This window comes from Suricata suricatta, chromosome 15 (genome assembly GCF_006229205.1).
Source record: "Suricata suricatta isolate VVHF042 chromosome 15, meerkat_22Aug2017_6uvM2_HiC, whole genome shotgun sequence".
NCBI lineage: Eukaryota > Metazoa > Chordata > Mammalia > Carnivora > Herpestidae > Suricata > Suricata suricatta.
The window spans coordinates 31,395,784-31,421,500 of record NC_043714.1 but is presented as its reverse complement, the minus strand read 5'-3'; the positions used below and the strand labels follow the sequence as shown (position 1 = coordinate 31,421,500).

At 39.9% G+C, this 25,717-nt stretch overlaps 1 long non-coding RNA gene across 1 annotated transcript in view; it reads left to right on the top strand.

Moving 5' to 3' along the window:
* Nucleotides 1–14,963, top strand: part of LOC115279275 — a 42,793-nt gene extending 27,830 nt beyond the window's left edge. The window contains exon 3 of the long non-coding RNA XR_003903326.1: nucleotides 14,939–14,963. This is a non-coding gene — a long non-coding RNA (uncharacterized LOC115279275). The remainder of the gene's footprint in view (nucleotides 1–14,938) is intronic.
* Nucleotides 14,964–25,717: the final 10,754 nt, after the last annotated feature.

The window sequence follows — 25,717 nt, the reverse complement described above, 5'->3', positions numbered from 1 at the left end:
AGAATACCATGAAAGATAAAATGGATATTTCACAGATCTGTAAAGGAACTGCAATCTAGACCTCTGATTTCCCTAAAGGGAGTAAGAGCTTTCACAAAGTAAATAAGTTAGTTTATTGTAATATCGAAGACAACCATGCATTTATTATGTACAACTTAATTGGAGCAGGGGAGAAATTCAGGGGGAAGAGTCCAGAGATCAGAGTACAAGAGTAGCAGAGGTGAAGGGAAGTGGCTACTTGCTTGAAAATGTTCCTAGGTGTCCTGGTCTGCCACTGAGCTGCAGCCTTCAAACTCCAACTGCAAGGGAAGCATTTTCTGAGCCTCCTTGGAGAAAACCCATGACCCCAAAATCCCCCTGTTGAAGCTCTGTCCAGAGGCTTGGTATTGGTCCAAGGAGAAAGTCTGATTTAGTTTCTGGGAGGCAGGACCTTGTTGGGAAAGTTATAAGATTGATTGGTGACAAGTCTGAAATCTCTTGGCTTGGATTTACAGCTCTTGGACCACCTTAGGAATGGGGTGCTGCCTCCCAAAATATTACAAAATTATATTTCTCTGTAATTACTCTTTTAACATGTTTTTTCCCCCAAACAGTTTAATTTTAAGAAAAACAAAGAGTCAGTCTTGAAAAATTTACAGGGAAACCAAAAGAGCACACTGTGCATGTCAACTGTCTCAGTCACAGTGTGACACAATCATCAAAAAGGTATTTGTGTTTGTTTTGGATACACAAAAAAGGAAAAATGTACTTCCATATACCTAAAGCAATTAAGCACCACATTTAACGACAGAAGTTTTTTTTATTACAAATGCAACTCACAAATATTCTGCCTTTTCTTCCAATACTCTTTGGCTTTTATTTTCTAATGTGACTAGCTCTAAATTGTACAGTTAATATTCTCTTATAAGCAATGAAGAGAAAAAAATGAAAATTGATGACATGTAAGTATCTATTATGCTAACATCCTTTAGATTTGTTCAGTGCATATGTTTTATATAACATATAAGACCGATTTGCAGCATACAGCTCAGCGGTAACAGAGAGCTCAGCGGTGGCCTTGTTTGGTCTTAAACCGTAGGTAATCCACTTTTTCCATTCCAGTATCAGCTAACACTTGTGTACCTCTTACTTTTCTTTCTGTTCTTGCTTCTGGAAATCTCAGCCATTTCTGACCAAGGATATACACGGAATATTCTTAAAACAGTAGTTTTCTAAGTCTAATTCTCAGAACAGCAATCACATCTCTTGAGAACTTGATGCAAATTCAGCTTCTACCCTATGTTTACTGAATCAGAAACTCTGAAGGTGGAGCCAGACAATCTGTGTTCTAATAAACTCTCCAGGTGATTCTAATGTGTGCCAACCTTTGAGAGCCAGTGGCTTAAAGGAACGATGGAACAAAAATTTTATGTGCTTCCAAACTATGACCCTTTTTTCTTTTTCCAGTCACTAAATATGTTTTCTCTTCTTATGCCATAGAGTTGAGTGGGATTTTTTTTCACCTTGGATTTTCTCAAACAAAGACATTTTTCCCCACATGAGTGTAATTGTCATGTAGATCACATGACATAAAATCACTTTTCCAGGTGTTCATCTGGTGAGGAGGTTTCCCGGTTTTTAAAGTGATAAAATGGTATTCGAAAGGAAGCCCATCAGCTGAACTCCCATGATTTCTGTGGACTCACAGAAACTGCAGAAATGGTTCTTGTTCCTTTTGTGAATTCTTAAATATGATATTTTTAATGTAAAAATTCTTAAATGATTTTGTTACAAAACCAGTATATGTTCATGTACACAATACACACGTGAATCAAGTAAAAGTTCATTGTCCCTCTCATCTCTCATCCTTTCAATCACCTTTCCTTTGAGGCAGCAACTGATATGAGATCGGGGTTTTTCCTTCCACGCACTCTTTACTGAATGCATGTGTCTATGCCAAAAATATATATATACGCAAAATCAAGATCATGTTATGCTGGTGCCCTGCCATTCACTTTTTTTTTAAATTTTTAGTGTTTATTTATTTTCGAGAGAGAGAGAGAGAGACAGAGTACGAGTGGGAGAGAGGCAGAGAGAGGGAGATAGAGAATCTGAAGCTGGATCCAGACTCTCAGCTGTCAGCACAGAGCCTGACACAGGCTCAAACACACGAACTGAGATCATGACCTGAGCCGAGAGTCAGACACTTAACCAACTGAGCCACCGAGGCACTCCTACCATTCACTTTTTTTTTTTTAAGATTTTTTCTTTTTTTTTTTAATGTTTTTTATTTATTTTTGAGAGACGGAGACAGACAGTGAAAGCAGGGGAGGGTCGGAGAGAGAGGGAGATACAGGATCGGAAGCAGGCTCCAGGCTCTAAGCTGTCAGCACAGAACCTGACGCGGGGCTCCTACGCGCAAACCGGGAGATCATGACCTGAGCTGAAGCCGGACGCTCAACCGGCTGAGCCACTCAGGCGCCCCTACCACTCACTTTTTAACACATAAAATAACACAGACACAATTGCCTGGTGTTATGATTTCACCCATCTACCGGGAATGCCTGCCTTTACAAACCCTGATTCAATTAGCAACTTGTACACTTATTTCAGATACTCCTGTTAATTTTTCAGGAGCATGGAGTTCTACAGATGAGATTTGGGGGCTGAGATCTAGGCCCACTTGTAATTTAAATGCATACTATAAACTAATGTTTATAAAACTTTATGTTTAGTGTTTAAAGAATACTATCAATGTTTCGAATTCTCCTCTCTCGCAATGATCCGCTATTGTTTCGGCTTCCTACCCAACGATCCCATAGGACATCTGTTCACACACTAGAGGCCTTTGGTGAGCAAAGAACCAAAAAATTCTCCTTTTGGAGGCAAAGGGGGAAAGATGACTTCCGTATGTTCCAGTGACGAAAGCCGTGGTGGGCTTCCCACCTCCTCAGGCCTCTCGGGGCTGCCCCTCTTCTCTGGGCCAGCCCCAGTTGCCAGGCTGCACACTGGAAGCTGGCAGAGGCAAACGGTCTCCAAAGACCAAGGGAGATCACTTGGGCTTAACTGGAGAGGGGTCATGCATATGCAATCAGATTATCATTTTCCCCCAATATCTTTGTTTTCTTCATCTGTGTGTTCAGAGATTGTGGCCATGGTTGTTCTCTATGAAATCAAAAATGAATGAACAAGTTTAGGCTATTTTGAAGGTAAAGGGGAAAAAAACTTTTAATTATTAAAAGTGGATCAACTGTTCATAAACTTATTAAGAATAAAACACTAGCAAAATCTATTAAGTGATGTATCAATTCTTCCAAGTGTGATTCTTAAGGTGACAGTTCTGTGTGCGGATGGGTGCAGAACACTGTGGCAGGAGGACCATATTTGGCTTCCCCAGCCTGCGATGTGAGAAATTCCTTTTACCATAATAATATTAGGGCGCTGTGTCTAGCCAAGCAGGGTTCACTTTCTTAAGTCATAGAAGTTTATCAGGTCAGGCAAAGTTTCAGACTCACTTAATCTCACCTTTCATCATCCATTATGGTAGAGCTGAAGGTATCTGATTCTAGATTTATGTGCCTGTGATGTTTTCATGTTGCTCTGAAGTGAGACACCAGTACGTGTACTCCTCACATAAGAAAAGTTATTCTTTCTCAAAACTGATGTCATTTAGTCTCTCAAGCAGATATGATAACTCAGTTCACAGATCCCCACCATTTTATAGACTGATGATGACTAATCATCCTGCTTCCCACAGCGAAGGCGCATCACAAAGACCAGTTTTTCTCCTAAGTTCCTGCCCCCTCTGCCCTCTCACCCCAACCCCCATCTCATCTTGGATCTCTTAGCTGTTGGAGCTGTTCTCATCCATCTCTTGGCCATAGAGAGAGGGCATAGGGCTGCCTTCAGAGCCCAGCAGCAGCTGTTGCTGCCAGTACCAGGAGAAGAAACTAAGCACCCACTCCGTTCCAGCCTTCCCTAGCAGCTCTCTGTCCACCAGCCCCTCGGCTGGCACTGCAGGGTGGCTAATGCTTGGGCTAATTCGATACTCTCATCTCTGTCACAGTTTATGATCTATTAAAAATTGAAACTTATTTATTCTCCAGTTAGAAGGTTTCGAGTTACTAGTACTAAGATTAGACCAAGTCTTAGGTAGAGATGATATCTCTTTCCCGAAAATCGTGTACTAAGATTCTGGCACCTTTTCCAGAGATGAGATGTTTCATAGCTTAGTGTGTATTATAGCAGTCCTACTTGATTGAAAATTCTGTTCAACCAGTTCCAGGTGGGGCTTATTCTGGTGGGCTCAAATTTCTTGTTCACAGTATCACGAATGCCCCAATGAAATAAATTAATAAACTCAACTCAATTGTTTCTCCATCCCAACACTTAACATATGTTTACTGAGTATCCGCTAAAGATAGTGGAAGATCCCAAGAACCTTGGCATTTAGTGGACAGACACTAGTGGGCTTAGACTCTGCCTTCTTGATAATGGTGCCAGTATTAACTGACATAGTGGAGGCAAGAGGAGAGCAATCATGAGTTCATTTAAAGGCAGGAAGAGCTCAGAATACAGGCAAGTCACTCAGTTCTGATTGCTTTAGAAGAAACACTGAAAAGATGAGTTTTTAGTTAAAAGAGTAACATTTTCACAGACATGACTTGAAAGTACCTAAATCTGCATTTTTTAATTTACTTTTCTAATCAGATTCAAATTAGTTAACATACAGTATAGTATTTATTTCAGGAGTAGAACTTAGTGATTCATCATTTACATGTAATACCCAGTGCTCATCCCAACAAGCGCTCTCCTTAATGCCATCACCCACCTAGCCCATCCCCCACCCACCTCCCTTCTAGCAATCCTGTTTGTTCTCTGTATTTAGGAGTCTCTTATGGTTTGCCTACCTGTTTTTATCCTTTTTATGTTTCCTTTCCTTTCACTATGTTCATCTCTTTTGTTTCTTAGATTCCACATATGAGTGAAATCATATGTTTATCTTTTTCTTCCTGACTAATTTCACTTACATAATACATTCTAGTTCCATCCATGTTGTTACAAATGGCAAGGTTTCATTCTTTTTGATCACCAAGTAATATTCCATTGTATTTATACACCACATCTTTTTTATCCATTCATCAATTGATGGACAATTGGGTTCCTTTCACAATTTGGTTATTGTTGATAGCACTGCTAAAAACATTGGGGTATATGTGCCCCTTCAAATCTGCATTTTTGTATCCTTTGGATAAATACCTAGTAGTGCAATTGCTAGGTTGTAGGATAGTTCTATTTTTAATTTTTTAAAGAATCTAGATACTGTTTCCCAGAGTGGCTGCACCAGTTTGCATTCCTACCAGCAGTGTGAGAGGTTTCCCCTTTCCCTGCATCCTCACCAACATCTATTGTTGCCTGAGTTGTTAATTTTAGCCATTCTGACAGGTGTGAAGTGGTATCTCATAGTGGCTTTGATTTGTATTTCCCTGGTGATGAGTGATGTTGAGCACCTTTCCATGTCTCTGTTAGCCATCTGGATGTCTTCTTTGGAAAAGGGTCTATTCATGTCTTCTGCCCATTTCTTCATTGGATTATTTGGTTTTTGGATGTTGAGTTTGATAAACTCTTTATAGATTTGGGGTACTAACCCTTTATCCAATATATCATTTGCAAATATTTTCTCCTATTCTTTTAGTTGCCTTTTAGTTATGTTGATTTTTTGCTGTTCAGAAGCTTTTTACCTTGATGAAGTCCCAGTAGTTCATTTTTGCTTTGATTTCCCTTCCTCCAGGAACATTTTTGCCTCTTTCCCTTGCCTTTGCTAGTAAGAAGTTGCTGTGGCTGAGGTCAAAGAACTTGCTGCCTGTTTTCTTCTGTAGAATTTTGATGGTTTCCTGTTTTGTTTTTGTGTATGGTATATGAAAGTGGTCCAGTTTCATTCTTCTGCATGTCACTGTCCAGTTTCCCAACACCATTTGCTGAGGTGACTGTCTTTTTCCACTGGATACTTTCTTGCTGTGTCAAAGATTAGTTGGCCACACATTCGTGGGTCCATTTCTGGGTTCCCTATTCTGTTCCATTGACCTATGTGTCTATTTTTGTGCCAATACCATACTGTCTTGATGATTACAACTTTGTAATACGGCTTAAAGTCTGGAATTGTGATATCTCCAGTAAATCTCCATTTCTTAAATGACTAGCTGATACAACACTTTACAACTGCATGAATACAAGTATTTATTGTGCTGTGCTTCTGCGCATAGCACTCTACCAGGGGCTGGAAAAATATGGACAAAGTTTAGTTTTTAAATTAAGAAACTGGAGTTTTTCAAGGCACCTGGGTGGCTCAGTTAGTTGAGCAACCAACTGTTGAACCTGCTCAGGTCATGATCTCCTGGTCTTTGAATTAAGCCCTGCATCAGGCTCTGTGTTGATGGTGTGGAGCCTACTTGGGATTCTCTCTCTCCCTCTTTCTGCCCTTGTTTAGCTCACATGCACATATGCATGCTCTCTCTCTCCCAAAATAAATAAATAAAACTCAACATAAAAAGAAACTGGAGTTTTTCTCATTAGTAATAAAAGCAACAAGAGACTATTTGAAGCAAAAGTGTTGATAAAGAAAAGTGTTACCTTTACTATTTTCCTAATTGTGAATAGGCATGCCACAAAATACCAATCATGATGACCTGGCAAATCTGTATAGACTTAATAACTCTTATAAAATAAAATTCACAACAAAATTAGTCTGACTCACGTTCATATTATTGTGTCATAGAAGAACCAAAGGTGAACAGTGCACATGAATGATTTTATTGATAATCATTTTGCCAAACCACATATTCTTAGTTCTTTTTAATCACCATGTCTTATGTGTCTATTATTGACATCAGCATTGATATGTTCTTCAAAATAATATATAATGTGTTATCTGCCTAGAAAATCCAGTAGAATCAGTGGATGACCAATCAGAACTTAGACAATTCAGTAAGATCACCAGATAAAATAACAATGTAGAAAAATCCACTCCTTTCTGCTGTATCAACCATACTCAATTAAAAAATATTCAAAGAATAATACTCTTTGCAGTAGTAATCAAACTATTAGTTCATCATATTTTTTCAACCACCTTTACTTCCCTTGCTGCCCCTTCCACGCACGCACACACACACACACACACACACACACACACACACACACACATACGTATCTGCATTTAAACAAAAACAAAAACCCCTACATCATTTTCAGCTCAAGATGAAGCTAATTTTCCTGAATCTCTTCTCCTAAATATGCCAATCCAATTATGTCAAGGGCTGAAATCCATCTCTTCTCCCCATTCAGCCAGTTTTCTCCTCAATACTCCATCTACCACCCCCATCGATCTCCACCACTACTTAATGAACCCTTGATAAGTGGTCTCTGCTTCCTACCTGTGGTGGGTGGAATAATGGCCCCCAGATGCCTATGTTCTAATTCTCAGGACCTATGAATTTGTAATCTTACAGCACAAAGAGACTTTGCAGGCGTGATTAAATTAAGAATCATAAGATGGGAAGATTATTTTGGATTATCCAGGTGGGCCTGATATAATCACAAGATTCCATAGAAGAGAGAAAAGAAAAGAGAGAGAAAATGCTAAGCTGCTGGCTTTAAAGATGAATAAGGGGCCACAAGATGAGAAATGCAGGCAGTTCCTAGAAGCTAGACAAGGCAAGGAGCTGGACGTCCACTAAAGCCTCCAGAAAGAGTGCAGCCCTGCTAATATCTTGATTTTAGCTCCAGCACCCGTTTTAGATTTCTGACCATCAGAAGTGTTAAGAGAATAAAAGTGCATGGCTTTAATGTAAGCTACTAAATGCATAATAACGTGTTGCCACGATCGGAAACTATTGTATTCCCTCTATATATCATTTGCCATCAACCCTGGCAGTGGACTACCTGCTCAGAGACAGGTACCTTGCACGATCAATGCATGCCTCAGGGCGACAATAGCTGGAGCACGTGTGCTAAGTGGACTGGTTCAGAGAAGGAAGTCTGAAGTGGAATCCAAATGCAGCTTCCGGTAGTGAGCTCCCACTCCCTTTCAGATATCATGCTAAATGCTTTCCATACATGATCTCTTTGACTTTTTCTCATTACCTTTTTAAATATCTTTGAGGTATGCAACACTTGTCTTCATGAATGTTGACGGTCTTTAACTATGAGCTCATTCTTTGATCTTTATTTGTGGAAGTCCTAAATTCTAAATTGTGCAACCTTTCCTTCAGAGAGGTCAGCAGCCAGTGGCCATCTCCAAACAGTTCAGTTACTTTGAGAGTCTTGGTTCAGCAGGAGAGTCAGGGGTTCAGATTCCAGTGGCTCAAGCCTCAGAACTGTTATAAGTCCCGCTCTCGGGATAATACCACACCTGTCCCCAAAGCCTAGCTCTCAGGTTTAGAGGTGTTGGTTGAGGAGGGATAGAGTGCATTTCCGGGAGGGATCAATTACCTATTGTATGGCCGACATCTTTTCTAAAAGTGTGATCTCTGCAGGACCTGGTGGCTCTGCAAAAGAGAAATGGTAGAAAGAAGGTGGTGCTATGAGTTTGGGGCAATGTAGATGGATTTAAAATATATTTAGGGGCAAGAAACTATTAAACTTGCTGTGATTTGATATGCAGAGTTTTTGAAAGGAAGAATCATAAGACTCTGAGACTTCCTCATGAAATAGGGAAGGTATAGAGTCACTTATAAAGAGAACATTGGAAGGAAGACTGTGGGGATGGGAGACAGGATTGGCATTCTGGATGTATTAACTTTACTAGCTTCCGTTGTATTCTTTAGAAAGTTTTAATGTTGGCTGCAGAAGCCAATTCTGACATTTAGTTTTTACCTCATAGATCGGCCAAAAAAAAAAAAAATCTGTAGTGTCTTTAGAACAAATGTATGCCTATTTTCAGGGAACACTGACAGTTCATCTTACAAATAAAATCTGGGTGGCTTGATTTTCTGTTTAAGAGATGAAGAGTTAGTGCATATTTCAAGCAATTAGGATTAAGGGAAGGAAAGGACTGCAAAATCCCATATTTTTTTTCACCCTTCTGGAAGGATTTATGAAAGGAAGGCTATACAATTTGTCCCCAAAGACTAGCTGACAAAGATTTAATGGCACTTAAACGTTTCTTTCTGTACGTTCATCTCTTGTTTTGTTTTTCAGTTTCTTTTTTTTTAACCTAATGCTGCACCCAGGAAACAATCTGCATGGAGCACAAGCAGATGCTCTCCGTGTTCCCCCAAGGAATTTGGTCTCTTCGTTGGTGTATCACGTATAAAGCCAGAAATGCATTTTGAGCTAGTTATGTTTATCTTAGAAGTCATTTTTCTGAGAATCTGGATGTCCCAGGGTATCTAAAAGAGGTCCGTGCTCAGAGATATTATATGTGCCCATATTATCATGGGCCTTGGTGGAGTGAGTTTGGTTATAACACCCACTAAGTTGTTGACAAGGCATGAAGTACCATGGCAAGCAGTTGCCACTGGGTTTTTGCACAAATGAAGAGAAGCAGAAAATAACCCATTAGAAAACTGGTCTTCTGTTTCTCCAGCTTTCCTTTCTGCTGTGAAGCATCTTTCTCATTTCAAATCCTCTCCACTATTTAAATTAAGAAAGGTCTGGATGTCATTATTTGCGTTTATTTAGTTGAACTTCATTTTTATTTATTTTTTTAATGTTTATTTATTTTGAGAGAGAGAAAGAGCAAGTGCAAACACTCAAGTGGGGCAGGGGCAAGAGAGAGGGGGAGAGAGAAAATGCTGAGCAGCTTCCAACGCTATCAGTGCAGAGCTCAAGCCCACGAACTGTGAAATTAAACCTGAGCCAAAATCAACAGTTGGATGCTTAACTGACTGAGCCACTCCTGTGCCCCCTTGTTTTTATTTATGTGTTAGCTATTTCAGGTGTTTTTATTTTTCAGTGTAACTTGAATTTCCCCGGCCTCACTGACCATCTTATAAGGACAAATTAAATCACTGATGCCTTGATCTGACCTACTGGAATAATTTCTTCATGCTTTCACCCCAGTCAGAACCTTACCCTGGTTCATTCTTGGAGTTCTTCAAGATGTTTCATATACTCTGAAGACTTACTTACCTCAAAGCAATTTGAAATAGGTGCCACCCCATACCTTAGTTGCTGGCAACCTTTATGGGAATGCTACTGCCCTGACTTGGTACAACTGAGGGTTCTTGCACAAATTCAAGATATCAAGCGACACTTCACTTCTTTCCGTTCTACCTGTGTTCAAGTCACTATGTGGTGTTTTGTGATTTGATGGGCTCAATGTCCCCCAAATTGTTGCAACTTGTCACCTGGACCCTTAAGCAACTTTGCTTTGACCTGTGATCTCAATAAGAACTTTTTGATACAGTTAAAGCGTTTAATTTATACCTCTATTTTCCTTTCCATTTTCCTTCCTAAAGATGACCACAATAACCTGAAATTGGTGTATATTTTCCTCAAGTATATTCTTTGTGATTACTATATAGTGCAGATCCATAAATTATGTGTTGCATTGCTATGCATGCTTTAAACTTTATATAATTGGCATTATACTATGTGCATTGTTCTCCAATTTAACTTCTTTTGCTTGTGTTTTGAGATTTGTGAATTGATACAAATAGTTCTGTCTATATGACAATGTCACAATGTGTTTGTCTTTTGTCCCATTGGTTGATTTAGTTGTTTCCAGAAAATGTTTAGGCTATTAACTACTACAAACAATGCTTCAATCTTTTTTTCCTTGTAAAGAGATTTGAAGCAATTGTGTGAGAAATTTAGAATGAGGAGTTATCGTTCTTTGGAGATTATAGTTACAGTTGTCACTCAAGGTCACAATACTTGGGTACAGTTTGGGAAAAGGGTGGGAACAGGGCAGAGTTGCTTTCCTGAAATATTTCTCCCTTTCTTCTTATCTTCTCCTTTACTTTGATAACTTTTTGTTTCCTCTCTTACTGCCACCAAAACTCTAGGATGTGGTCAAGCCAGAGCCCATCCAATCTCCTACAGTGAAAATAGTCTGCTTTTGGAATTAAGCAGCCCTGGGTTAAAACACTGCCTCCACCTCTCTGAAAGCTTGTACAACGACACATAGTCCACCTAAACTTCGTCTTTCTTATCCACCAAAATTAGAATGCTATTATTGACATTATAGCATTATTGTGAGAAGAGATCATAGGGGTTCCTTGTGGAAGATTGGACTCTTCCCATAGAGACATGTGTCACCTCCTATTGGATCGGGAGGGGGGCTGTGCTCTATGACTTAGGTCCTCTCCATTTGATTTGTCCCTCAAGGCAATCAGCTTTTTATTTTTTATTATTATTTTTTTAATTCCTCTGATATGTTTTATTTTTAAATGCAAGCGCAGGCCTCCTAGTGTTTTGAGAAAAAGGAAATAGAAGATAGAAGTTGTCAGTTTCAAGGCCTGAGGCTAGAAATTGGTGCAGAGCCTTTTCTGTTTCTCAAAGGAGCAGTAGATAACTGGAGTTGCCCCCAACACTTCTCTTCAGAAAGAATTCCTTCCTTCAAACTGTTAACAATTTCCCATTGCATTTAATATAAATTAATTTTGTACACAAAAGCGCCTGAGCGGCTGCTTCCCCATCTTCTCTTCTAATCTCACCTCACACCACCCTCCCCTGCTTCCTAGGTCTAGGCTCCGCTTCTGCTCTTCTGCATGTAACAGACCATCAAAAAAACCCTGTGATTTTAAACCACCGTTTTTTACTTCTCACAATTCTATGGAGTGGGAGCGACGGGGGAGGAGAATAGGAGGGTTGGTTTACTGGTTTTGCCCAGACTCAATCATGCAGTTGTATTTAATTAGAGCTAAGTTCCTTTGGGACTCTGGGGTGACCTGGCTTTGCTCTCTCCAAGTGGTATTTCCATTTGAAAGAGGCAAGACCAAGCAGGGCTTCCTCTCATGGCTCTGTGTTGTTTGCTGATGTCCCATTGGCCAAAAAAGTCACGAGGCTAAACCCAAAGTCAATAATGGGAGGGAGGCACGTTAGGGCATGGACATGGGGAAGCAGTGTTCATTGGGAGCTATTCTGTGACAAGACCTAAAGGACTCATTTCACTTCAGTTCCTTTTTTTTTTTCTACCTTACCACCTTTGCATAGTTTCTTCCTTTTTTATTCAACAAATATATAGACACCCACAGATATTGGACAAAATGTTCAGGGTTCTCAAAACTTTCCTTCTAAAGAGAAAGAGCATGCAATAAGTTAGTGCAAAAATAAACAAATTTTTATGGTGACTAGAGCGCTGAGGAAATACATCAGGATAGTGGGTAGCAAATGACTAGCAAAAGTGAAACAGTTAAGTTTAGCAAGGTCAGGAAGACCTTCTGAGGGGATGGCACTGGATCTGAAAGCTGAATGATGAGAAGTGCCAGCCATGTGACACTGCAGGCAAGGAGTGTTCCAGATGGAAGAAATGGCTCATGCACCTCTGCCGCTGCCTTCACTGCCTCCTCCTCCTGGTTTCCTCCATGCACAGCTGCTGCTTCTCATCTTGGCTTGCAGAACGCTTCTTTCCATAGGCTTTCCAGTAACCCATTCCTGCCCCACTGCTCCCCACCTAGCTGACTCCTTTAGTTTAGTGATCTGCTCGCTGTTTATTGACTTATTACAAGTCCCTGGTGAGTATAATACACACAAAGATATGGCCTTGTGTGTAAATTTCTTGAATATTCTTGTAGAACTATGATCATTCAACATCCAAGGATAATTGTTAATTAATGAATTAACTAATTAATTAACATCATAAGTCCCACAGGCTGGAAGGGTGATCACAAGATGCCTGGAGACAAACACGTTCCTACATCCGGTGCTTGATGGACCCAGACGATTGTCACCCTTCTCTCTCGAGGGTGGGTTTGGGACTAGTCCACTGTGCAGGTTCTCCCTGGCGGTTTCATTTTCAAAGGGTCTTTGGAACTTCCCTGACTCTGAGCTTAGGTCAGCACTGCCCTGTCCAGACCAACAGTTTTTAATAAATGTAAAACTCCAGAGATAAAGCTTTCGTTATTGGTCCTTTTTCCTTCAAGAACTCTCCTAAGATTTGTATACTAAATTTCATTTCTCTCTCTCTCTCTCTTTCTCTCTCTCTCTCTCCCCCTCTCTCTCTCTCTCCTTCTCCATCTCTCTCTCTCTCTCTCTCACTCTCTCCCCCACCCCTCATTACCTTCAAAATTTCATGGAAAAAGAAAGACTTAATTCTATCATATTAGACATCACCTCCCATGAACAGTGGTGGCAGCTGCCAATCATTGTGTGCATCCAGGTGATAGGCCCGTGAACTCTCACTACAGTCCTGCCGGGTAGGAATTCTTGTCCCCATTTTTCAGATGAGGAGACAGAAGCTTACAGAGATAGAGCAATTTCCACAGTGTCACACAAGGAGTAAATGGTAGAGCATTTAGGCACCCCATGTTTAAATCATACCGCCATTGTGTTGACCCACTCAACATAGGGGAGGGAAAATAAGTCCACTATGCTTTGCTTCATTTTAGGAAATCTAAAACTTAACAAAACCCCAAAATTTTTTCTGCAAAAAACCTGACCTGATTTGACCTGAACTCATTTGTGAACAAAATTTGACCTGAACTGGGGCGCCTGGGTAGCTCAGTAGGTTAAGCATCCAACCTTTTCTCAGGTCATGATCTCATGGCTCATAAGTTGGAGTCCCGTGTTGGGCTCTGTGCTGACAGCTCACGGCCTGAAGCCTGCCTCAGATTCTGTGTCTCCCTCTCTCTCTGCTCCTCCCCACCCTCTCTCTCTCAAAAATAAAAAAAGTATTTGACCTGAACTGATGTGAAGCTATTTATAACCCTTGTTTATTCCACTTACTATGACTATTCATACATTTTGCTACAAAAATTGTAATATGTTAAATTACAGGCCCCAGGAAGATTTATATTTATATCATATCTGAATTGTATGGGTAAGATCTGAGAAATTTTGAATTCTGAAGCGCATGTGGCCACAGAGGTTTCAGATGAGCAACTGGGAGTCTGTAATAAGTTATACTTGTGAAAGACACTTGTAAGGTATTTATATTACCAGCTTACAATGACTAGAAGTAATCTAAATGTCTATCAATTGGTGAATGGCTAAATAATCAATGGCAGTCCATGCAACAGAATATTGTAAAGTTCAATGAAAACATTCTTAATATAGTGATATGGCCAAATTCCAACACATTCAGAGGAAAAGGGGCCAAAAATGTACATGTAGCATAACACTATTTGTATTCGTTTTTAAATGTTTTAATGTTTATTTATTTTTGAGAAAGAGAGACAGACAAACAGAACACAAGAGGGAGAGGGGCAGAGAGAGGGAAACACAGAATCTAAAGCAGGCTCCAGGCTCTGAGCTGGCAGCACAGAGCCTGATGGAGGCTCGAACTCACTGACCCCAAGATCATGACCTGAGCCAAAGTTGGATGCTTAACCAACTGAGCCACCCAGATGCTCCCACTATTTGTATTCTTAAAAAAATAGAAAATATATGCAATTATTTCCCCATATCTGCATCAAGTATTTCTAGAAGAGTGTGAAAGACATTAGTAACTTGGTCTTCTCCAAGATAGAGAATAGGAAGAGAATTTCCTTAATGCTGCACTCTTTTATATCTTTGAATTTAGGACCACATGAACATATTACCCCCCAAAATTAAAGTTATAAAATAACTTTTCATAATGTGGAGAAAGTCAAAATGCAAATGATCCCCGAGTCAGCAGAGTTGTAAGGCCAGAGCCTCATGTTAGTCATTAGTGTGGCACATAATTAATGCCTCGTGTTCTTACCTGCACCTTTTTCTCATTTAGGAAAAACATTTTTCCTCACACTTTTGATAACTGGGGAACTTACACCGGCCTTTGTTTTTGGCTCATGCCAACTTGTGTTTTCTCCTGTTACAGACATTTCCGGACAGTTTTCTTCCCCAGCCTAAACTCTCAGACTCTGGTCACCTAAACTTGAACTCAACGAATGGTTGAACTGGTAAGATAAGAAGATTCTGAGCTAGAAGGGGACTGAGATGGCAGACAGGGATGAGCAGAGCAGGAGCATGAGACCCAAGGCAGCAGGGCTTGGAATACCACCACTCAAGTCAAAGATAAGGTCAGAGCCGGAGAGGAGGACTGGGGCTGAGGTCCAGGGAGTGAAGCTACTCTGGATGCCACCACACAGAACTGAAACCTAGCATACAGGTGTAGGTCTGACTCAAGCTGGACACCAGAAACAGAGTTCAGCTTCCAGAAAAGATAGGTTTACACATGGTCACTGCAGAATGGAACAATGACATTTCCCTGGACTGCTTTTAAATATTTTTTCTGCTGGGGACAAATAAGGGGGGGGGGCAGATTCTACAAGTGTTGCTTGGTAACATGTAGTGGGGTGGAATGTGGTTCTCTCCTCTTCCACATTTTGTACAGTTTATTCTGATTTTATCCCCTAAGAAGCCATGGTCACTGAGTTCCCAGCAAACTTTTCCCATCCGTCCATGGAGTTGGGTTGAATGATCTGATGCTTAACAAGACAGGCTGGTGACATCAAAGGCAGCAGTGAATAACTGTGAGTTACAAAATGAACTCACAGCTAATTTCAACAACCAGAACTGTGGTGCCTGAGGCAACGCCTGACTGCCATGGTACCATTTGTTTTGTTCCTTGTTCATATTATGATGAAGGGATTAAGTAGTGCTCAATTTAGCTTCATCTAGACCCTGCAGTTCAAGCCATTTGTCATAGCTGCCTTTCAATCTTCCTGAACTGAAGAGCAGTATAAAAATCGCTAAGGTGCGTCCCTTTATCATTGATCTTCTCGTTGGTACGATTGCAGCCTCACAAGTAACGAATAATCAGGTCCTCACCTCTGGGCTCTCTGCAGAGCTAGTGAAAGGGCAGGATTTTCGAGCTCACTTTGGAAGAGGCAAAGAGGAAGGAGACTGAAAGCAAATCATACATCAGTTGCCTTAGGCAGGACACCTGGCCTGTCAGTCTCAGCAACTTCCAAATGGAAAAACGGGGGATCTAGGATTACCTTCACGCAATGCCAGTGGCCAAGGCACTGAAAGGTCACATCTATTACCGTTGGCATTTCGCTCCTCTCTGGGCTGGTTTTTGAGTGTATGTCATCCTCATCTCATACAGAAGGTATGTTCATCATGCCAGAACATGGCTGCTAATATTTGATCTAATAAAAGATACCCTATCTTTCTTGTCTTCAAATTTGATTATGTGTAGCTGCTGCTAAAAGATGACTTTTTTCTTCCTCACCACTGCAAGTTTATGTTTTAAGGACTTGACATCTTAAGTAAAGTTTTATCTGCCACCTTTTATTTTGAAGTTAAAATGATTCCTTTGAAACCGTTATAGTAACCAAAACAAATGGCAGTCAGCTTCCTACCCAGGAGTGACTTTAGGTTACAGTCCCTACTCCTGTGGAAGGAGCCACTAGGCATTACTAACAATATCAGGTTTACCAGCAAACAGTCTGGCCTTATATGTGTAGTATCAAACGTTGGGAGAGGATGTAGACACGATCTTAACCAAGAAGCAAAGTTGGGATAGAAAAGTGTAGCGACAGCTGGTGCCAGCTGAAGCCACCCCACGCTGGAATCTGGTCCAACTCTGCAGGGGGCTGAGCCATAAGAACTCTCGGAGCCTGAACAGGAGCAACAAAAGAGCACATTGTGAGAATGTTGAACATAAACCTGGCTAGCTAGCAACCCCAGGAATTACCAACAGGAGGAATTCATGCTATTGCCAAGAATTCATCTTCTCCAGATCAAGTCACTGCATAAGATCAGCCTTATTTGTTCTAAGAAGTCTAAATTCATAAGCTTCATTCTAACTGGAGCATGGTTCTTAGCCGCTAGGGCTCTTAAAGACTCCGCTGGATTCCATGGGTCTCCATTTTTAAAAGCATTATTGACATGGGGAGGTGTTTTTCCTGGAGTTCTTTCTCACCAGACTGGTTCCGGCTGCCTCCTGGGTGATGATGGAAAAGTAAGGCACTTGCCAACATGTCATCCTCTCATTTTGTAATCCTTGGGCGCTTGCACAAAGGTTATGTGGAACTTTACCAACTAGTGAAAGGCAGAGTCCGGGGCAGTCTTAAAGGATTTAGGACTATTCCTGCAATGTCCAAGTATTGCATATTAAGGAATTCCACCACAGGACCAGATCAACTAGGTACAAGGGAATGCGATCAGAAGGCTTTCATTCAACAGCTTTTCACTGTTAACCCTGATGTTTTGAGACCCGAGGCCTTTCATGTCACAGTTCAAGCAGCCCCTCCAAACTTTTCTGATTCCAGAAGCTAAAGGAGACCTCAGCATAGGAGAAGACGCTGTGCACTCTCTCTATGGGGTCATTGCTGAAAGAAGAGCTAGACTTTAGTAGTCCTTAAAATTCTTCACTTACTTAAAACCAAACCCATCTGAGATACTACCTTAGTGGAAGTTTTCTATTTAGGTAGCTCTCACTTGCCTGGAACAACTTGAACAAAATTTTAAAAGGAAAACAGAGAAAATTCAGAATAAGACATATAAACTCTACCAACTAAATTAATTGTCCAAGTAAGCTTTTGCATAAGGGGAGACAGTATCAGGAAGGACTTTCATTAAAATCTTGCTATTTCATTTTTAGCTAAAAGGACAGAAATCTTTTCTGAAATCTTGTTATTAGGAACTTAGTATATATTTACTTTTTTTCTTCTTCCAGCTTTAGGAATAGAAGAGAGAAAGATTTATTATGTTCTGCCCTGTGCTCTCTGATCCTTCACCCTTAGGAGTAGAAGAAACAAAGTAGATTTTTGTGGAAATGTGGAAACATGCATTCATCAGCCATACTGACAACCAGAGAATTCAAATCATGGTTTCTCCACAGAAATGTAGGGAAGGTAGGCCTTGAAAGAGCCTGAGGAGAGACATATGGAAAAGTTCTATGGGCCTAACGAGGCTGGCTGTGGAGATAAAAAAAAGTAAATAAAATAAAATAAAACCCACCAAAAACAAAACCCCACAGAATCCATCCATCTAGGAGGAGATGATGGCTCATATCACACCCTGGACTGCTGTAGACAAAACCAAACCCTATCTCTGACAACATTTTGGCATCTATTTTAGGGAAACTACACTGACTGTTTTGGGGTAGGAACTCACCACATCAGTGAACCCTGTAATAATGAAGTAAAAAGTGATAGAAGAAAAGCTACTGTTAATTTGATTTTATAATTTGCCATTGTGGGAAGAACACTTGACAGAGTTTGAAGACTTGATGTTCTAGTTCTAACACATCTGAGTTTGGCTACATGGCTTCATTTCCTCACCCATAAAAGCCTCTTTCTTCATTTCAAAGTGAGGATACGAAAATGTGTTCTACCCAGCTCACAGACTTCTTACAAGTTCTACATAAGATCATATGACTAACCTCCTCCCCATTTTAGGGAGCTATTCTACAAGAATTTTTTTCTTGAAAAGCACCCATAATCATTCCTTTTATTCCTTACTAATTTCTTAGATAATGCCCTAGGGAGGATTATGCCTTATGGTTTCAAGGCTGATTAGCCAATACTGCATCAATCAAAGTCTTTGAAGCTCTGACCCAGCCCTGTGTCCTCAACGCTCTCCTGCATTTAACTATCCCATCCTATTTAACCACAGCCCATGCAGTTTTCCATTATTAATAGTACAGTCAGTTTAAAAAAAAATGCTATCAGCTACTGTGCATCTGCTATACTGCTTTATCTCTAATCTCCGTTAAAAAAAAAAAACCTTCCAGCTGAGTATTATTAACCCAGTTTACAACAAAGAAATAGCATGACTCAAAGAAATTGAGGTGCCTGGATAAAGGATTTTAGAGATGCTAACACCTGAAAATAGCTATGGAGCAAAATGAAGTCTTTAGAGACTGAAGGAGCATTCAGCTCCTATTGCTTCTCCACATTAGGTGTTGTTCACTCTATTAAGATCAATAAAGAGGGTCTCTAATGTACTTCTGCGCACTCTGTCCTTGAATGAGTCATTTTGCAAACCACTGGTTCTTGCCACTTTTCTTTGATAGACCTATGAGGACAGGGACCAGTTAAGAGTGAATTAAAGTGACAAACTCCTGCCTGCAGTAATGAGTATTTCCACTATGAAAAGGCATCAGGTTATTGTACCTGTCTCTACTTAATCATGGATCTGGTCTGAGCATTTAATTCAAAAAACCTTGTAGGGCAGGTCACCACCCTGTATTTAGCATGTTGCTCCAAAAGATAAAGGGGCATCACAAAAATAAATTTGAAAAAGAATTTCCTTCCTGGAGTTGGGTACTAGTAAAAGCATTAAAGGATTGAAGAATTCTTATGAGGAAAGAAAAGACAAATTCACAAAATAGTACATTCTGAAGTAGCTAATATTCAGTATTTTTCCTAAAGGAGAAAGCATGTCAGGAAAATGGCATTCAGGGTCTCAAAAAAGTGTTGTAAAAGTGTGTTTAAAAATATCACCTGGAGAAGTGCCTGGGTGGCTAGTCCATTGAGCATCTGACTTCGGCTCAGGTCATGATCTCACGATCTGTGGGTTCAAGCCCAGCGTCAGGCTCTGTGCTGACAGCTCAAAGCCTGGAGCCCGCTTCGGATTCTGTGTCTCCCTCTCTCTCTCTCTCTGTCCCTCCCCTGCTTGTGCTCTTTGTCTCTAAAAAGTAAATAAATAAACATTAAAAATACATAATATTAAAAAAATATCACCTAGAAGTTTTTGTTAAAAATACAGATTCCAAGTCTCATATGCAGAGATTTCCACTCATTCAATGTATATTTATATATTCTCTCAGTATAAATCATGTATTTGTTCATATAATCTAATGCTTAAGAGGAATGCTTGACAGCATTCTAATTAGGATCCAGCATCTTCACAGGTGACTGCCTAGCATATTTGCGATTGAACCAACACTGAAAGACATGTTATTTACTATACAATATGTTAGAAATAATTTTGTACACATGAAATTAGTGGTATCAAGATTAGTAACTGAGTAGGGAAATTTTACTAGACCCATAACTCTTGCATGAACAAGATACATGAGTGGACAAGTCCTGTACTTGAATACCATTGATGTACTTTGTAAGTTGGGGCCCCATTCAGCCCCAGTAGACCTAGCTGCCTGACCCAACAACAAAGTACACCAGCCCTGATGTCACTGAACCCTGTTTAGAGTGAGTCCTTCATGCCAGGTGCTGGTGGGTGAGACTCCTTTCTAGCTGGCCCTCCTGAAACTACAGACAAATCATGTGACTATTTTGTGCCTGTCTGCTAATAATGAATGTACAGTTGGGAAGTTCAGTCAAAGACTTGTTCTCATTGAAATATCTTTGGTACTTAGATGGATGAGCTAGATTCACATAGGCCCCCCAATACATCTAAAAAGTCTACCAATACTTCCCAAGAGAGTTTGATATTCATTAGTCATCCAAATGAGCTTAAGTCATTTCACAAAAGCAGGGGGAATGGTTGGAACACAAACACGTGCGCATTTGAATTCACACACATAGGAATCTGAGGCAGGGGACTTACAGACTGTCCACTAAGAAACACTGTATTTAAAAAGGTATGAATTAAATTGCATAATCAACTGCAAATGTATTTTGAAAACCTCCTCTTTGATAAAAGAGTTTGAGAGGTAACAAAATTGTTAAGGGAGTGGGCAGAAACATTTTTTAATCTTAGGGTCAATTTTAGGTAGATGGACTTAAAACCAAAAAAGGTTGCATGAAAGATATTTTAACAAGCTGACTGATAGGACTGACCTTCACTTCCTTTAATATTTACTTTTGAGAACTTATCTTCGTTCACCCGTAGCGTTTACTTTAATCTGTGACAAGCAGATTTCTGTTATGCAATTGTTTGAATTTCAGGCCACATGCAATCACTTGAACTACTTTATTTTAGTTAATCATGCATTGACCTGAGAGTTAAAATTAAACTTTCTTTTAGAGGCTGAAGTTCATCATTTATATTTGTATGATATTTTATGGTTTATAAAGCATCATTCATGTTATTCTATTTTTAGGTGAAAAATATTGCTTAATATGTCATTGGCTGTAGAAGAGCTCATCAGTAGCCCCAAACAGTTACAAGACATGAGATACAAATAGTATTTTGTTGGTTATAAAAATAAATATAAGGATGGTACAGTTAACCTGACCAGGTTACCCATTCATCCAATAAAAGAGCTTATTAACCATTAGCTCAAAAGTACATAAGCCTATGTTGTTAGTATATACAGTATATCTTTCCAACCAGTAATTTCAATAAGCATGACAGTCAACTAGGTGTATTTAATTTAATGTTTTTAGAAACATGAAATTGTAGGGACCCCTGGGTGGCTCTTTCAGTTGAGCATCCAGTTTAGGCTCAGGTCATGATCTCAAGGTTCATGGGTTCCAGCCCTGCGTCAGCCTCTGTGCTGATAGCTCAGAGCCTGGAGCCTGCTTCAGAGTCTGTGTCCCCCTCGCTCTCTGCCCCTCCCCCACTCATGCTCTGTCTCTTTCTCTCTCTTTCAAAAATAAATAAACATTAAAAAAATTTAAAAACATGAAACTGTAGGAAACTGTAAATGCCTCTGGGATGTGAATTAAAATAGTTACCTATGAGAATTGACTTAGTTGTTAATAAAAAATACTCATTAGTGCACTAAAAAAGTTTCATTCAAAAATAATATGTTCCAAGACAGGAAATATGAGGTTGAAAGTTTTTTGTTTAATTACAGTATTAAAAACCAAGAGAGCACAGATCTTTGAAATTTAAGTGTCAAAAATTCAAACTGCATTTGAAGAGTTAAGTTTTGACACTTATAAAGTGTCAAAAAATTTGACACTTATAAAGACCAACATTCTCACTCTCTCAGCAATGACTGACAGACACACACGGGTCACTTAATTCCTCCCATTAACAGAGCTGAAGAGGAAAGGCTCTTTTTCCTTAGTTCCAAACACGAACCTGAGTTGAGCAGCATATATCCCTGAGTTCAGATCTGAACATTTCGGTAGGCACAGTCCCTGCTAAGCATGCTGCCCTTCTAAGTCTTTATAAAAGTACCACTGCTGAAGTTAAAATGACCATTTAATCATTCTCTCTTCACTTTAGCGAAATATTATTGAGTTCCACTGGTTTCTAGGCACATTGTAAGTAAACTCTGTGAGAAGAAAGAAAGAAAGGAAAGAAGGAAGGAAGGAAGGAAGGAAGGAAGGAAGGAGGGAGGGAGGGAGGGAGGGAGGGAGGGAAGGAAGGAAGGAAGAAACATATCATTATGGGGATGTTATTATAGAGATGGTTATAGACATTAAGCAAGTAAAGTATTTATTTATTTATTTATTTATTTATTAATAAAATTAATTTCAGAATGCAAACAACAAATGCCAGGCTGCAGCAAATTACCATGAAACAGATAAGACAGACTGATGTAACAGACTAGGAAAAGGGGAGATGTAATGGCTTTGGAGGTCGGGAAAATTGTCTCTGAGGAGGTGATACTGCGCAAAAGTCTAGATACAGTGCAGTCCAGACAGAGGGGACGGCAAGTGCAGGTTTTTAAGTGGCAACAAGCTTAGTATAAATGAATATAAAGACATCCACTGGAAAGAGTAAAGTTGGTAATGTCTCATTACAAAAGAAGATAAAGACAGGGGCGCCTGGATGGCTCAGTCAGTTAAGTATCTGACTTCGACTCAGATAATGAACTCACGGTTCATGGTTTCAAGCCTGCATTGGGCTCTGTGCTGACAGCTCAGAGCCTGAAGCCTGCTTGGGATTCTGTGTCTCCCCCTCTCTCTGACCCGTCCCTGCTCAGTCTGTCTCTGTCTGTCTCTTTCTCAAAAATAAATACACTTAAACAAACAAACAAAAAAAAAAAAAACAAGAGAGGAGAAAGACCAATTTGGGGAAAATGATTGATTTGAAATCCAGATAAACCGTCCTGCCATTCAAATCAATGCATCAGAATTTCCAGATGTCTTACTGCAGAAATGTCCGAGCTAATACCCCCATTTTCCATGATCTTCTTCTCCAGTAGATTGAAGGCTTATCTTGCCACTTACAGTACCACTTCTGGAGGGGCGAGGAAGTTAGGGAGCAAAGTGAGAGTCAGGCAATTTTTTTTTAGTTTATTTATTTATTGAGGGAGAGAGATGGTGCGAGGCGGAGAGAAAGAGAGAATCCATGTGACAGCACGGAGCCCTACAGGGCGCTCAATCTCACAACCCTAAGAACATGACCTGAGTTGAAATCAAGCGTCTGACACTTAACTTCTAACTGACTGAGCCACCTAGGTGCCCCAAGTCGTGTGAAATGTAAAGGTTAAAAATGGCACTTGATCCTCACTAACATTTTTCCTTATTTGGGGGGAAATAGGGATCCCAGGGGAGCCACTTATGCTTACGGAACTCTGAGCTCTGCAGAACAGCTATTTCCTTTTGGAAGTTCTTTCCAGTGGCATTTAGCAGACCTCTACCATAACTAGACACATTTTCCCTTCCTTCTGGACCAGAGAATTATTTTTTAATCACAAACTTAAGTTTGAGACTCACTGTCATTTCTTCATCTACAGAAAAGTTCATATTTTTAATTTTAAAATGTTCAAGGAACAGTCAGAGGAAAATGTCCATTTAGGGAACCAGAAGATAAAAGCTCAAATAGGAAATGCTAAGACTTTTCAGTATAACATAAAATCAGCTAATTATGGCTTCTAAATTTTGTAGAACACTGAGAAGTTGCTGCTTTTTTGAAAAAGATTTCAGGACACTGAAAAATCTTTAACAAAATTAATTGATGTTACTCAGTAAATAATAACTAACTTTAAAGCAAATGTGTTATAGACCGCCTGGGAAAAACGTGATAGTACAGACGAGAGGAAGCGGCGCAGGCTCTTGAGGTGACCAGAAAGGGATTCCAAGTCTGGTGCCTCTCCTTCAATAGTCTGTCCGAGCCAGCCCACCGCCCCCTGGCACACGTGCCCGGGGAAGCACTTCTTCCAACAGTACTCAATCTTCTAGCACTCTCACTATTTCTGTATGTTTGTGGCATGAATTTACTTATTATGAAGTCAATAGATGAAATTGTGACATAGAGTTTAAGGGTGAGTCCCCTTAGGATAATGGACATTCCCTTAGGATAATCAACATTTCCTCTTTAAATTTTTTTCTGTAATATTAGGCCTCAGAAACTCCATTTTATGAGGTAATGAAGGAAACCCTATTTTATTCCCGTCAGCCCATTAGTACATTTTCATAAAATTTGCCAATTGAACCAACGTAATTATTAAAGTTAAACCTTCTGTGCAGTATGGTTTCAACATTTAAGAATCTCTAAAGGGCTAAAATCTTTTTTATTGTTTTTTGCAGTAATGTATTGAGATATAATTGAGACGTGACTTGGTACTTCCTAATGTTATAAGTTAAGCAATTCTCTCCCAAAATTACTTACATATTTTTGCATAACTTTTTAAAATTTTTTAAATGTTTTATTCATTTTTGAGAGAGAGAGAGAGCATGAGCAGGGGAGGGTCAGAGAGAGAGGGAGACACAGAATCTGAAGATAGGCTCCAGGCTCTGAGCTAGCTGTCAGCACAGAGCCTGACGCGGGGCTCGAACCCACAAACTGCAAGATCATGACCTGAGCCGAAGCCAGAAGCTCAACCAACTAAGCCACCCAGGCGCCCCAACATAACTTTTTTTAAAAATAGATTTTTTTCAGGGTCCCTGGGTGGTTCAGTCAGTTAAGCATCTGGCTTCAGCTCAGGTCATGATCTTAATGTTTGTGAGTTCGAGCCCTGCTCTGGACTCTGTGCTGACAGCTCACAGCTTGGAGCCTGCTTCAGATTCTATGTCTTCCTCTCTCTCTCTGTCCCTTCCCCGCTCTCACTCTGTTTCTCTCTCTGTCTCTAAAATAAACATTAAAAAAATAGATTTTCCCATCAGCCTAGTTGCTCCTAATTCATTTTCAAGTACGTTCAGACTTATTTGGAATATTTTATCAGGAAAAACAAATAGTCCTCTTCAATATTTGATGGCCTTAGGAAATAAAGTATTAGGTTAGAAGAGCAGAGCTGTGTAGATTGAACTCCTTGGTATGCAAAACAGTCCAAAGATCACAGCCCTGGAACAGGAAAGGGAGGGGGCTCTCAGTGAAAGTGAAGTGTGCGAAATGAGACATCTTGGATGGAGTAGAGATGTTAAGCTGAAAGAGGCAAAGTGTGTGAGCAGAAAAAAAAGGGATAAAATAAATAGGTGGGATGTTAGGACTCAAACCATAGGTGCCCATTAAACTTTACATCCTTTCTCTATCTAGTTTTCTGCTTGTGGGAGTACACAAACACACCCAGGCATGTAATGGAATAAAAGGTCATAATAGTTAGGGCTTGAAGTAATTGTGTGCCAAAAACGTTAAATGAATTACCATCCCTTATTGAACGTTAAATAGTCATCTGATGAATCATCACATAACAATACAATGAAAGAGGTCATCTTCAAATATGTTTTTCAAATATGTTGATTAATATAGTAGTTCTGTTCTGTGTTTACTTATTTTTAGCAGAATAGCAAATATTAGGAAGCAAGTACAAGGCAAAGAATACCTCTACTATCATCCATGAACTTCTGGACAACCTAAGACACCAACTTGGAATGAAGTAAGTGTAATGATCACGTCTGAC